The sequence below is a fragment of the Rhinolophus sinicus genome, chromosome X, assembly GCF_036562045.2.
Source record: "Rhinolophus sinicus isolate RSC01 chromosome X, ASM3656204v1, whole genome shotgun sequence".
Classification (NCBI taxonomy): domain Eukaryota; kingdom Metazoa; phylum Chordata; class Mammalia; order Chiroptera; family Rhinolophidae; genus Rhinolophus; species Rhinolophus sinicus.
The window spans coordinates 78,371,340-78,385,406 of record NC_133768.1 but is presented as its reverse complement, the minus strand read 5'-3'; the positions used below and the strand labels follow the sequence as shown (position 1 = coordinate 78,385,406).

The 14,067-nt window shown below is 36.3% G+C and overlaps 1 protein-coding gene across 2 annotated transcripts in view; it reads left to right on the top strand.

Moving 5' to 3' along the window:
• TRPC5 (transient receptor potential cation channel subfamily C member 5) overlaps positions 1–14,067 on the top strand; it is a 326,934-nt gene that overhangs the window by 90,000 nt on the left and 222,867 nt on the right. The window contains exon 2 of one of the 2 annotated variants that reach the window (XM_074323866.1): positions 2,966–3,111. The exons of the other annotated variant lie outside the window; for it this stretch is intronic. The gene's annotated coding sequence lies outside the window, so the exon portion shown is untranslated. The remainder of the gene's footprint in view (positions 1–2,965; positions 3,112–14,067) is intronic. 2 annotated transcript variants of the gene reach the window in all.

The window sequence follows — 14,067 nt, the reverse complement described above, 5'->3', positions numbered from 1 at the left end:
ACGGTGAACTACTACTTGAGCAACATTGACCAAAGTGTCCACTTCTATACATTTTTTTGGCACCTCTGATATTTTATTCTTTTTGATGATATTATAAGTGAAATTGCTTCTTAAGTTCATATTCTGAATGTTCATTGCTAACATAGAAATACAATTGATTTGTGTATTGATGTTATATTCTGAAAACTGGCTGATTTTATTAGTTGTAATCATTTTTCATGTATAGATACCTTTTGATTTTTCTTTATGCAAGATCATACCATCTATGAAAAATGATGGTTTTACAGTTTCCTTTATATTCTAGATGCGTTTTTAAATTTTTTTTATTCAATTAATTTCCCTCGCTAGAACCATTGATATAATGTCAAATAAAAGTGGCAAAATGAATTGCCTTGTCTTGTTTCTGATCTTAGAGAGAAAGCATTCGGCCTTTTACCATTAAATGTGATGCTAGCGATGATTTATGTTTGTTTGGTTTTGTAGATGTCGAATGTCAGAATGAGTAAGCTCCATTCTATTTTTATCATAAAAGTATGTTGATTATTGTCAAATGATATTTCTACATTTAATGAGAGTTTCATGTGGCTTTTGACCTTTATTCTATTAATATGGCATATTATATATATTGATTTTTGTATGTTAAACTAAACCTTACATTCTTGGGATAAATCCCATTTGGTCATGGTATATAATCCTTTTCATATATTACTAGGTTCACTTTCTTAGCATTTGTTAAGAGTTTTGCATTTGTATTCCTAAGGGATATTGGTATGTAGTGTCCTTTCTCGTGATGTCTTTGTCTGGTGTTGGTATCAGAGTAATATTGGCCTCTAGAATGAGTTGAGAATGTCCCCTCCTCTTCTATTTTTGTGAAGAATTGGTGTTAATTACTCTTAAAAATGTTTCATAAAATTCACAGTGAAGCCATCAGTGCCTGAGTTTTTCTTTGTAAGAAGTTTTAAAATTACTAATTCAGTCTCTTTACTTCTTATATGAGTTGTGATCGAAAAATATGGTCAATGTTTAAATAGAAAAAATATTACAGTAAAAGTCACATTGCCATTAATTCCCCCTCAAAATACTCCCCCTGCTTTGAACACACTTATCCCATCGTTCTTGCCACTTTCTGAAGCAGTTCTGGAAGTCCTCTTTCGTGAGTGTCTTTATTTCATCCTCCATCATGAAAATGCTCTGTGTTGCACATCACTTCTAATACGGCAATTTCTGTCAAATAAAAACATTATAGTGTGTCCTCACCCACTTTGTTCACTGGATCTGGCACTGTGTAACTTCTGGCTCTTCCCCAAAGTCAAAATGATTCAGTACATTGAGTCAGCCAGGACAGTGCAACTAAAAACACTCACAAAAGAGGACTTCCAGAACTGCTTCAAAAAGTGGCAAGAATAATGGGACAAGTGTGTTTGAAGCAAAGGGGAGTATTTTTAGGGGGATTAATGGCCATGTGTCTTTACTGTAATTTTTTTAAAAAACATTAAAACATTCGCCATATTTTTTATCACACCTCGTAGTTATTTTCAAATTTTTTACTTGTTCATGGGCAAGTTTTGGTAATTTTTGTCTTTCTAGGAATTTTTCCATTTCATCTAGGTTATCTGCCACCAAAATTAATCTATGGCAGTCATTTCTCGATTTACAGAAACAATTTTAGTTCATGGGGAGAATTTTCCCCATTTCAGGTGTTTTAGTCACAAATTAATCTTAATAAATTTAGTGACTGCTGGCAGACAGCAAAACAAGTGAACCTATGGCAAAAGAACACCTAGGAAAAGCATGTCATGTTTTGATTTGTTCATGGTCACATACTTGTACCTGCACTTAAACTGTTGGTGAAAATTCCCTGTAGTCATATGATGGTATGAAATGTACTATCTCAATCTCACCTGTAAGAGCCACTTCTCCAAGATGTAAAATGGTAAGGAAGGACAGGAAATGCAAAACAAGGCAATTGTAACCTGAGGCAGAAAATTCTGAAAATAAGCCAAAGTTTGTGGCCAAGAAGAACACAGTTCACATCACCATTTAATCCAGATAGCAAGGTAAGAATAGGATGGATAGCTGGGAGAATAGGCGGCATGAGAAAACAGGGCTTGAGTTGAGGCAGGAGATGAAAGATTTGCTGGGCATAGCTTTTGTATGTGTTAGTATGCCGCTCTATTTACATGGTGCTCAGTACATATTGAAATAACGGATACAAATGCTCAAAGAAGTTGTATTAAACCTATAGCAATATTTTATAGGGCCCACAGAGAGCATCCTGACTTCCAAGTGATCTGCTATTCAGATTTGAGAAGCAGTAAGTTTAAGTTGTGGATGACAGAGCCACAGAAGGTCATTAAGAGGCAGCAGAGATACTCTGATAATAGTCCTAATCCTTGGAAGGGGCACAATAGGAAAACCATCTCTTCTAACAATACACTCCTCAGAGTCTCTATTAGAGGGAAGATCTTGAACTGGTTCCCCTTATGATGGAAGTCACTAGAATTCATTAAGATGGCTCTGATTAGTATAACTGCTATTTCTAGAAGTCAGTACTCAAGAGATTGTAGACACAGGACTCACAAAATCAAAGCAACCCCATCTTTGGGTCCTATTATATTCTACCTTAGGAGTACAAGCATATAATGTTGGAATGACCCCACTGAAAAAGGGAAAGGTGACTTGATCTGAATTATCTAGTTTATTTCATCCATAAAAACAGCCCAAACCACTAACTGAGTCTCAAACTTCATTTTTTTTTATTGTGAATCATTCCTGTTTGCCTGTCTTTATGGAGTATCCACATGGCTAACTGATAAATGTATCCCTCACTTGGTGCTGTATCTAACCCAGTGGTCTCTAAGTACCATAAATGTTACTAATACTGTACAGCACTTATTGTTTTAATAAATAGTTGATTTTAAGGCTGGCATTGATCTTAGCAATCACCTTTTTTATTATTTCACAGGAAAGGAGACAGATACATAAAGAAGAGGTAAAGTGACTTGCTTGAGTTCATATTTCAAAGTAGTGCAAGAGCTAAGACGAGAATCCAGGTCTCCAAATTCCCAGGACACTATTTTTTTTTTCAATTGCACCATTTTACATATAGAGGTATGTACCATTATTTCTAGGTAAGTCCCCTGACAAATTTTTATCTTTTATTTCAAAACTGTACTATTGTAATATTTCAAGTCTTAATCTTACACGTTGGAGCAGGCAGGGAGGTGCGGTACTAACCAATTTGGCAGGAAATATATTTGGTATAAAAGTAAAACCCTCTCAGGAATAACAAGGGTGACTTGGTTTTAGAGATCCCAATATGCAAAATGAGAAAGTTACAAGAGTCACACTGAAGGAGATTGCATTATAAGGGAATACCCAGCAGAACTTCTTGAGTACATTTAAGCATTTAAGATCATTACTTGGCAGAACCCATTGGGACAGAGAAACAAAGTCAAAATGTTAAGAGTCTTTTGCATTTGCTACAACAAAAAAATAAAATACCCAAAAAACTGACTTAACAAAGGATGTGAAGGATCTATACACTGAAAACAATAAGACATAATTAAAAGAAATTGAAGATGACACAAAGAAATAGAAAGATATTACATGTTCATAGATTGGAAGAATCAACATAGTTAAAATGGCCATATTACCAAAAGCAATATGTATATTTAATGCAATCCTTATCAAAACCCCAATGACAATTTTTAAAGAATAAGAACAAAAAATCATCAGATTTGTATGGAATCACAAAAGACCCCAAATAGGCAAAGCAATCCTACAAAAAAATAACAAGGCTGGATGTGTCACACTCCCTTGACTTCAATTTATACTGCAAAGTGACAGTAATCAAAACAGCATGTTATTGGCAGAAAAACAGACACACAGACCAATGGAACAGAATTGAGAACCCAGAAATAAACCCATATATATATATGGGGAGATAATTTTTGACAAAGAAGTCAAAAACATGCAATGGGGAAAAGAAAGCCTCTTCAATAAATGGTGCTGGAAAAATTGGAAAGCCACGTGCAAAAACAGGAAACTATACTACTATCTGTCACCATATACTAGAGTTAACTCAAAATGGATCAAAGACCTAAATGTAAGACCTGAAATAATAAATTGCATAGAAAAAGCATAGGTACTAAAAGTATGGACCTTGGGTTCAGAGGGGTTTTATGAATTTGACCTCAAAGGCAGGGGAAGTAAAAGCAAAAGTAAATGAATGGAATTATATCAAACTAAAAAACTTTTGCACAGCAAAAGAAACCGTCAACAAAACAAAGAGGCAACCAACTGAATAAGAGAAGATATTTGCAAACAACACCTCCAGTAAGGAGCTGATATCCAAAATATATTAAAAAACTCATACAACTCACAACAAAAAAAACAATCCAATTTAAAAAATGGACAGAGGATCTGAACAAACACTTCTCCCAAGAAGACATACAAATGGCCAACAGATATATGAAAATATGCTCAACTTCGCTAGCTATTAGGGAAATGCAAATCAAAACCACCATGAGATACCACCTCACACATATTAGAATGGGTATTATCTGCAAGACAAGTAATATCAAGTGTTGGAGAGGCTGTGGAGAATAAGGAACCCTCATACACTGTTTATGGGAATGTAAATTGGCATAGCCACTATGGAAAACAGTATGGAAGTTCCTCAAATAATTCAGAATAGAATTACCACCTGATCCAGCAATCCCTCTCCTAGGTATTTAGCCCCCCAAAATCTGAAAGCATTTATTCATAAAGATACAGTATGTACCCCAATGTTCATTGCTGCATTATTCACAATGGCCAAACATGAAACAATCAATGTGTCCTTTGATAGAAGACTGGATAAAGATGGGGTACATATATACAATGGAATATAACTGTCATTTGCGACAACATGGATGGATCTTGAAATTATCATGCTAAGCGAAATAAGTCAGATAAAAACGTTGAGAACCATATTACTTCGCTCATGTGGGAAATAAAACTGAAAGCAACAAATGAATAAGACAAAGAAAGAAACAAAAACTCATAGACACAGACAATAGTTTAGTGGTTACCAGAGGTTAAAGGTAAAGGAAGGTTGTAGAAGAGGGTAAAGGGGGTCAAATACATGGTGATGGAAGTAGAACTGACTCTGGGTGGTGAATATACAATGCAATATATAGATGATGTATTATAGAAGTGTACACTTGAATCCCATATAAGTTTACTAACTAATGTCACCCCCAATAAAATAAACAAACAAACAAATAAATAAATAAAGGCTGCTGCCGAATGAAGACCAAGAATAAGACAAAATAAGCATCTTTGAAGGAAAATGGAAGTCATGAAGAAATAGAATCTGGTTGACAGAAATTCTCAGGGCACTAGAAACCAGCCTAGTGAAGAGCCTTTCTCAATCACGTAGATAGCAGAATTACCACTCTTTTAGTCACACAGGCTTAAATGTAATATACAACATCAGGAAAACAGTCAATAATACCATAATAACTTTGTGTGGTGCCAGGTGGATAATAAACTTACTGTGGAGATCACATAGTAAGTTACATAAGTGTCAAATCACTATGTTGTAAACCTGAAACTAATAAATTATATGTCAATTAATCTTTAATAAATAATAAATTTTTAAAATAATTTTTAAACTTAGATGTCATCTTTCATTTTCTCAATACCTCACTCCCCATAGTGTATTGATTACTAAGTCCTGTTTTTTACCAAGTCCTGTTTTTCCTTCCTTTGAAATAACTCTAAAATTCTTGTCTGCTGTCTTCCTTTTAACTGCCAGCTAGCTAGCTGAGACTCCCTTCTCTTATGGCAAAAGTCCCATGCTGCTGGTTTTTGACCTAGTAATGTGACTTCTGGGAAGCTATACTGAGAAAATAACCTTGAAATACTGTATAAAAAACCTTTATGTACAAAAATTATCACAGCTTTATTTACAAAAATGGAGATAATTGGAAGAAACCCTAAATATCCCCAAACTGGAGACTAGTTAAGTACATTATGGTAAACCTGAGCTGACCCAATAAAATATTATGTAGCCATTTAACATGATATTTTAACATATGATATATGAAACATACTGTCTCAATTTCACCTAGCAGAGCTACTTCCCCACAAGGGAAATTGATGATTGGAAGGCAGGAGATTCAAAGAGTGTTATCAGAAATGGATGGGAAATTCTTACAAAATAGTTAGTGAAGGAAACTAGATAGAAAAATATATATATACAGGAACTTCAGAAATTGCATGGGGAAAAGGCTGGAAATATTTCTTTATTTTAAGCTACATTGTTTTATTTTTATGAGAATACGTTATTTGATGATTTAAGTAATTTTTTATAATTTTTATTTTAAAGTAATTTCAGACACATAGAAAAGTTGTAAGAACAGTATAAAGAACTCCTGTGCACACTCATCCAGATTCCCTAATTCTTAGCAAAGACAAAAACAAAACAAACAAAAATAACAAACAAAAACTTCTAAAGATGTCCTTTTGCCCAATTTAAGGAGTGTTTGGTCAATAAACTCCTATGTAAACACTGTCCCTTTAGATTCTACAGAGAGCATGAATGGACCTAGAGAATATTAAGCTAAGTGAAATAAGTCAGACTGAGAAAGACAAATACCATATGATCTCACTTATATGTGCAATCTGAAAAACAGAATATACGAGCAAACAAAACAGATATAGACTCATAGATACAGAGAAAAAACTGATGGTTGCTAGAGGGGAGGGGATTGGGGATGGGGGAGAAGGTGAAGGTAGTAAAAAGTGCAAATTAGTAGATACAGTATAGTCATGGGGATATGAAACAGCATGGGGAATATAATCAATAATGTTGTAAAGATTATGTAGGGTGCCAGATGGGCACTGGACTTATCAAGGGGATCACTTCATAGACTGTAGATGCCTGACCAATGTGCTATACACCTGAAGCTGAAGTAGAATAATAGAGAATATCAACTATAATTTATATAGATATAGATATAGATATAGATATAGATATAGATATAGATATAGATATAGATATAGATATAGATATAGATATAGTCACAGGATGTGGAGTACAGCATAGGGAAGATGGCCGATGGTATTGTAACAGTTATATACAATGTCAGAGAGGTAGTAGACAGGGGCAGGGGTTATTACTTTGGGAGGAGTGTAAATATCTAACTATTAGTTGCTTTGTACACCTGAAACTAATAAAAAATAAATAAATAAATAAAGCGAAGGGGTAACAGAGAGAGGAGAGATGCTCATTTCTCTCATTGCTCATGGCCTGTGGGATCTGGGGTGAAAGCCAGCCCCAAGACTAATAATGAGATGCAAGATTTTTAACCAATTATACTGCCTACTATTTGCTGCAATCATTTTGCCTTCCTCTTGACTACCTCAAAAAACACCATGAGACAAAATGATAATGAGCGTTGAACAATAGATTTAAACTCCCCCATGCAGCTGAGTGACTTAAGGGAGACAAATATATATTTTTCACTTATGTCTTCACTGTAGTGAAACTGAAAAGCATTGATCTAATCCAGCAGCCAGCAGTTCTACATAACTCTCTGGACATCAAATAAAAGTGAATAAAGAGTTAAAAACCTTACAAAAATAAAATGTCACATGTCCATAGACATGAAAATGCATTATGCAAATGAAAGTACCCACATTTTAACATAGATAGTGTGTATTTCTTCCCTGATTTTAGAAGAGTCTTCTGTATCAGAGACATTTTAAAAGGTGGAAGAGACATGTGGATAATCCAGCACTGTCCAACGGAACTTTCTGTAATGATTAAAATGTTCTATATCTGTGTTGTCCAATATGCCAACCATAAGTCACCTGTGGTTATTAAGTGCTTGAAATGTGACTGGTGCAAATACAGAACTGAATTTCTTATTTTATTTCATTTTTATTCATTTACATTTAAATAGCCATGTGTGGCTAGCGGCTACTGCACTGGACAGCGGAGCTCTAGACCCATCTCCACTCAAAGTAGCAATTTCCTCTCTAGTTCTCCTGATCTCTTTGTACTCTCTCAGATGAGCACATCCACTCCCAACAGATCCAATTACCACTTACAATGATGGAATTCAATCTTGGCTCCATATTGTATTCATTTGGGGAAGTGTTTTTAAATGACAATGTGAGGGAGGTATTTACTGTGACCCAAGCATGAGGTTTTTTTTTGTTGTTGTTCGTTTGTTTTGTTTTGTTTTGTTTTGTTTTATCAAACTGACCACTGTCAAGGGCAGCAGGTGGTGATCCCTTGCACGTTTTTATTAGTTTCAGGTGTACAAAGCAATGGAATAGTTAGACATTTCACCCCTTACAAAGTGATAACCCCACTCCCCCAATCTATTGCCCCTCTGACATCGTATATATCTATTACAATTCCATTGACTCTATTCCCTATACTGTACTCCATATCCCGTGACCATATATATGTAAAATAGTTGACATACAGTATTATTCACCTTCAGCTTCAGGTGTCCACTACAGGGTTCAGGCATCTACACCATCCATGCAGTGGTCTCCCTATTAAGACATGTCCCCATCTGACACCCTACAAAATCTTTACAATGTTATTGATTATATTCCCCAAACTGTCTTTCATATCCCAGTGGCAATATTGTAGTCACCAATTTGTGCTTTCTAATCCCCTCCCCTTCTCCATCATCCCCACTCCCCTCCCCCCTCATCCCCACTCCCCTCCCTTCTAGCAACCATCAGTTTTTCCTCTATATCTCTGAAACTATTTCTGTTTACTTTTCTCATTTTTTCAGCTCTTTAGATTCCACATATAAATGAGATCATATGGTATTTGTCTTTCTCCGACTGACTTATTTCATTCACCATAATGTTTTCTAAGTCTATCTATATCCTTGCAAATGGTAAGATTTCATTCTTCTTTATAGCCGAGTAATGCTCCATTGTATAAATGTACCACAGTTTTTTAATCCACTCATCTACCGATGGGCATTTTGGTTGTTTCCAAGTCTTGCCTATTGTGAATAGCACTCAATAAACATAAGGGTACATGTATTTTTTTGAATTAGCATCTTGGATTTCTCTGGATAGATACCTAATAGTGGAATTGCCAGGTCATATGGTAGTTCCATTTCCATTTTTTTTAGATACCTCCATACTGATTTCCACAGTGGCTGCACCAATCTGCAATCCCACCAACAGTGCACTAGGGTTCCCTTTTCTCCAGAACCTTGCCAGCACTTGTTTGTTGATTTATTGATGATAGCCATTCTGACCGGAGTGAGGTAGTATCTCACTGTGGTTTTTATTTGTATTTCTCTAATGATTAGTGATGTCGAGCATTTTTTCATAAGTCTGTTGACCATCTGTAGATCCTCTTCACAGAAATGTCTCTTCATGTCCTCAAGCATGGGTAATTTTTCAAAAGCTCCTCAGGTGAGTCTAATGAGCAGTCATGATTGAGAACCTTTGAGCAATATGCTGATGACTCCCAATTCTATATCACCAGATCTCAATGCTGTGCTCCACATGCTGACTGGATCTCTCCTTCCTGATGTCTCCAAAATCCCTAAAAACCCAACATATTCAAATAGAATATCATTATGTCCCATTGCCCTCACCAAAATCCTTCAAACTATAGTTACTGGATTTACTTCTGCCATTTTCCTACTAGTTTTCTATATGACTTATATATATTTTTTTGTTCCTCAATTCCTTCATTACTGCCTTCTTTTGTGTTTAATTGATTTTTGTAGTGTATCATTTTGATTCACTTCTCATTTTCCATTCTGTGCATTTTTCATTATTTTCTTAGTGGTTACCATGGGGCTTACAGTTCATATCTTTAATTTACAGCAAGCTTGAATTATTAGTTTGAATTAATAATAACAGCTTCAATAGCATATATATATATATATATATATATATATATATATATATATATATATATACTCTGTTCCTATATAGCTCAATCACTCCCCCTTTATGTTGTTATGGTCACCACTTACCTCTTTATATAATTTGTGTCTATTAGCATAGATTTATAATTTTGGTTCTATGCATTTGTCTTTTCAATCATATAGGGAAAAAAGAATACATACCAATCAAAAGTACAACAGTACTGGCTTTTATATTTAGCTATGGAATACTTTAAAGGTAACTTTACTATTTCTTAACATGGTTTTGAATTACTATCTAGCCTGAATTAGCAGAACCATTATAATTGTTGTAGGACAGGTTTACTGGCAATGAACTCCCTCAGCTTTTGTTTATCTGAGAATGTCTTAATTTCACCTTCATTTTTGAAGGACAGTTTTGCAGGATATGGAATTTTGTTAAGCCCTTTCTCTCTCTCTCTTTCTTTCTTTCTTTCTTTCTTTCAATATTTTAAGTATTAGGTCAGTGCAAAAGTAATTGCGGTTTTTGCAGTTATTTTTAACCTTTTAAAGCACAGTTGCCTTTGCACCAACCTAATACATTACCAAACTGCCTTCTGGCCTCCATGGTTTCTGAAGATAAATTGGCTGTTTATTTTATTGAGGACCCCTTGAATGTGACAAGTCACTTCTCTTGCTGCTTTCAAGATCCCCTCTTTGTTTTTGTCTTTTAACACTTTGATATATGTCACTGAAGAATCTCTCTGAGTGTAGACTTCTTGGAGTTTCTTGACCTTCTTGGATATTATACATTCATGTTTCATCAAATTTTAGAATACTTTGGCATTATCTCCTCAAATATACCTTCTGTGACTTTCTCCTTTCTTTCTAGGTTTCTTATTCAGCATCTGGTTATACACTTGATAGTGTCTCACATACGTCTGAGTGCTATTAATTTCTCTTTATTCTTTTTTTACTACTCCTACTCAGACAAGATAATTTCAATTGATATCTCTTTGGTTTCACTTATTCTGTCTTCTACCTACTCAAATACTGCATTTGGCAAATACTGCTGGGGAGGCTGCTGCAACTCAGAAATTCCATGTGAGTGGTTAAAATAATGGCAATCCCATAAGCTTATACCTCTTTTTTCATACAGTAATTCACTACGTATTAATTGAACACTCAAAATATACAATCACCATTTTTTGAGAAGAAAATCCATATTGCCCCACAGCCTAGCACCAGCAAGCCACCCTAAGAATGTGGGCCACTGTCCCCATGGCTATCTGTAAGCTAAGGAGTGGGGTGTGGACGGCAGTTTAGTAAAAATGCCACAAAATTCTCTTACCAAAGCTTAGTAGCTTCAGTCATCAAAATGGCGGCATGAGGTGAGCCTCTGTAAATCTCCCCTGGAATTTACAATAAATGAAACAACTATAACTCCATAAAGGACTCCCTGCACAGCAGACAGGCAGGACGAAGAGGCCCACTACTGAATTCACCTAAAGTTGGGCAGCTTGCGTGAGCAGGGGAGGAGGGAAGGGAGAAGTGTGGAGACGAAGCCGCCTGGGTGAAGGACACAGACCTAACTTAGTGCTCCGAGCTTGCTGCATCCCGGAACTACTGCAGCTGCGGGAGAGGAAAGAAATCGGACTGCTAGGGCTCCGTTTAGACCTACAGGGCTGAGGGGACAGCATATAACTCAGCTGAACCCAATGCTAATGGCAGAGACCTCAGAGAAAAGACTGAGGGAAGAAGGCTGAAAATGGTCGCTTAAGCCCTCACTGCCACAGAAAACGGAAGCCTTAGGCACTGAGACTAGGCACCCCCTCCCTACCCTCCCAGAGCACTCCCCGAACCCACCTGACCGGAGCTAGAAGCGGAACAGTAGCAATGTCAGATCAAAAGAACAGAATATTTGCTGTTCTGAGAACTGTGGACCGCAGACACAGATTCAAAGCCCAACTAATTCCGGCAAACAGGAGGGAGCTGTGGAAGCAGGACTGGCTGTGGTGGGGATCACCGCAATTGCTCTGAGCCACCTCTCACAACTGACCCCGTCCCTGGCTCCACCTATTGGGGCAGATCCCTGCAGAAGTAAACAGAATTGCTGAAACATACGGGCTCTGAATCTAGTGCAGGAAGAACTTTGGAACTTCAAAAGTTCTCCGCATCCCCACAAGGACACAGCGCCCTGTGACACAGCCAAACTATTAACAGAGAAGCCCATCTCCCAGGAAATCCCCCCATTGTATGAGAAGATGGAATAGTGCAGAGAATACATAGTACTACCATGTGAGAGAGAAAAAAACGCTACAGTAAGAGAGAAAATGAAACATTCCACCAACAAGTACTGGAAAACAAAAGGAAGACCTCTTCCTATCAACCTGTAGCAAAAGCCACTCCTGTAGATGTCTAGGAAGAGAAATAATAAATCAGTAATTGCCATGAATAACCAAAGCAACAAGACAGCTCAGAAAAAGTTAAAAGTCTCCAGAAAATAAACTTAAAGACACAGAAATATGTGATTAAATGACAGACAATTCAAGATTGCAGTTCTAAAAAAAAAACTCAACGAGATGCAAGAAAATACAGAAAGGCAGTTTAATGAGCTCAGAAACACAATCAAAGAACAACATGAGCATTTTATGAAAGAGACTGACATTTTACAAAAGAACCAAATAGAATTTCTGGAGATTAAGAACTCATTAGAAGAAATGAAGAATGAAATAGCCAGCTTAGGTAGTAGAGCTGACCAAATGGAGGAAAGAATCAGTGACATCGAAGCTAGAAACCTGGAAATGATACAGATGGAAGAAGAAAGAGACTTGAGACTTAAAAGAAATGAAAGAACTCTACAAGAACTTTCTGACTCCATCAGAAAGAGCAATATAAGAATAATGGGCATACCAGAAGGAGAAGAAAGAAAGAAGAAACAGAGAATATATTCAAACAAATTGTTGATGAGAACTTCCCAAACTTGTGCACAGAACTGGATCCTCGAATCCAAGAAGCAAATAGAACACCTAATTACGTCAATCCAAACAGGTCTTTCCAAGGCACATTGTATTGAGCTGTCTAAAATCAACGACAAAGAAAGAATACTCAAGGGGCCAGGGAAAAGAAGACGGTAACCTACAAAGGAAAGCCCATTAGAATATCATCAGATTTTTCAGCAGAAACTCTAAAAGCCAGGAAGGAGTGGAACCAAATATTCAAACTATTGAAAGAGAGAAATTATTAGCCAAGAATAGTATATCCGGCACAGATATCCTTTAGATATAAAGGAGGACTAAAGACCTTTCCAGACATACAGAAGCTGAGGGAATTTTCTAATACACGACCTGCACTACAAGAAATACTAAAGGATAGTATTCCATTGTGTATATATACCACAACTTCTTTATCCATTCATCTATCGAAGGATATTTTGGTAAGAAAAGATGATATAGGAACATTTGTGACAACATGGATGGATCTTGAGAGTGTAATGCTGAGTGAAATAAGTCAGACAGAAAAAGCAGAGAACCATGTGATTTCACTGATATGTGGTATATAAAACAAAAACAACAAAAGAACAAGACAAACAAATGAGAAACAGAAACTCACAGACACAGACAATAGTTTAGTGGTTACCAGAGGGTAAGGGGGGTGGGGGGTGGGGGGTGGGAGATGAAGGTAAGGGGGATCAAATATATGGTGATGGAAGGAGAACTGACTCTGGGTGATGAACACACAATGCGATTTATAGATAATGTAATACAGAATTGTACACCTGAAATCCATGTAATTTTACTAACAATTGTCACCCCAATAAATTTAAGTAAAAAAAAAAGAAATACTAAAGGAGGCTATTCGACCACCATCAACAGGGATAATTTGTGGCAACCTAAACATAAAAAGGGGGAGAGTAATGTCCTGAACCGGAATATGGGAATGCAGAAAGTTAGCGAGCTGAAAAAAATGGAATACTCTAAATATCACACTGTCTTTTACATAAACTAAAGGGTAACCACTCAAAAAGAATGCAGAACTGAAATATATACTGTAATAAAAGAAGTAAGAGAAGGAAACATCATAGAATACCACCACACAGAAATAATAGACAACAACAAAAAGGCAAAGAAACAACGGAGACACAGCCTTATCAGAAAACTAAAGATAGAATGAAAGGAAA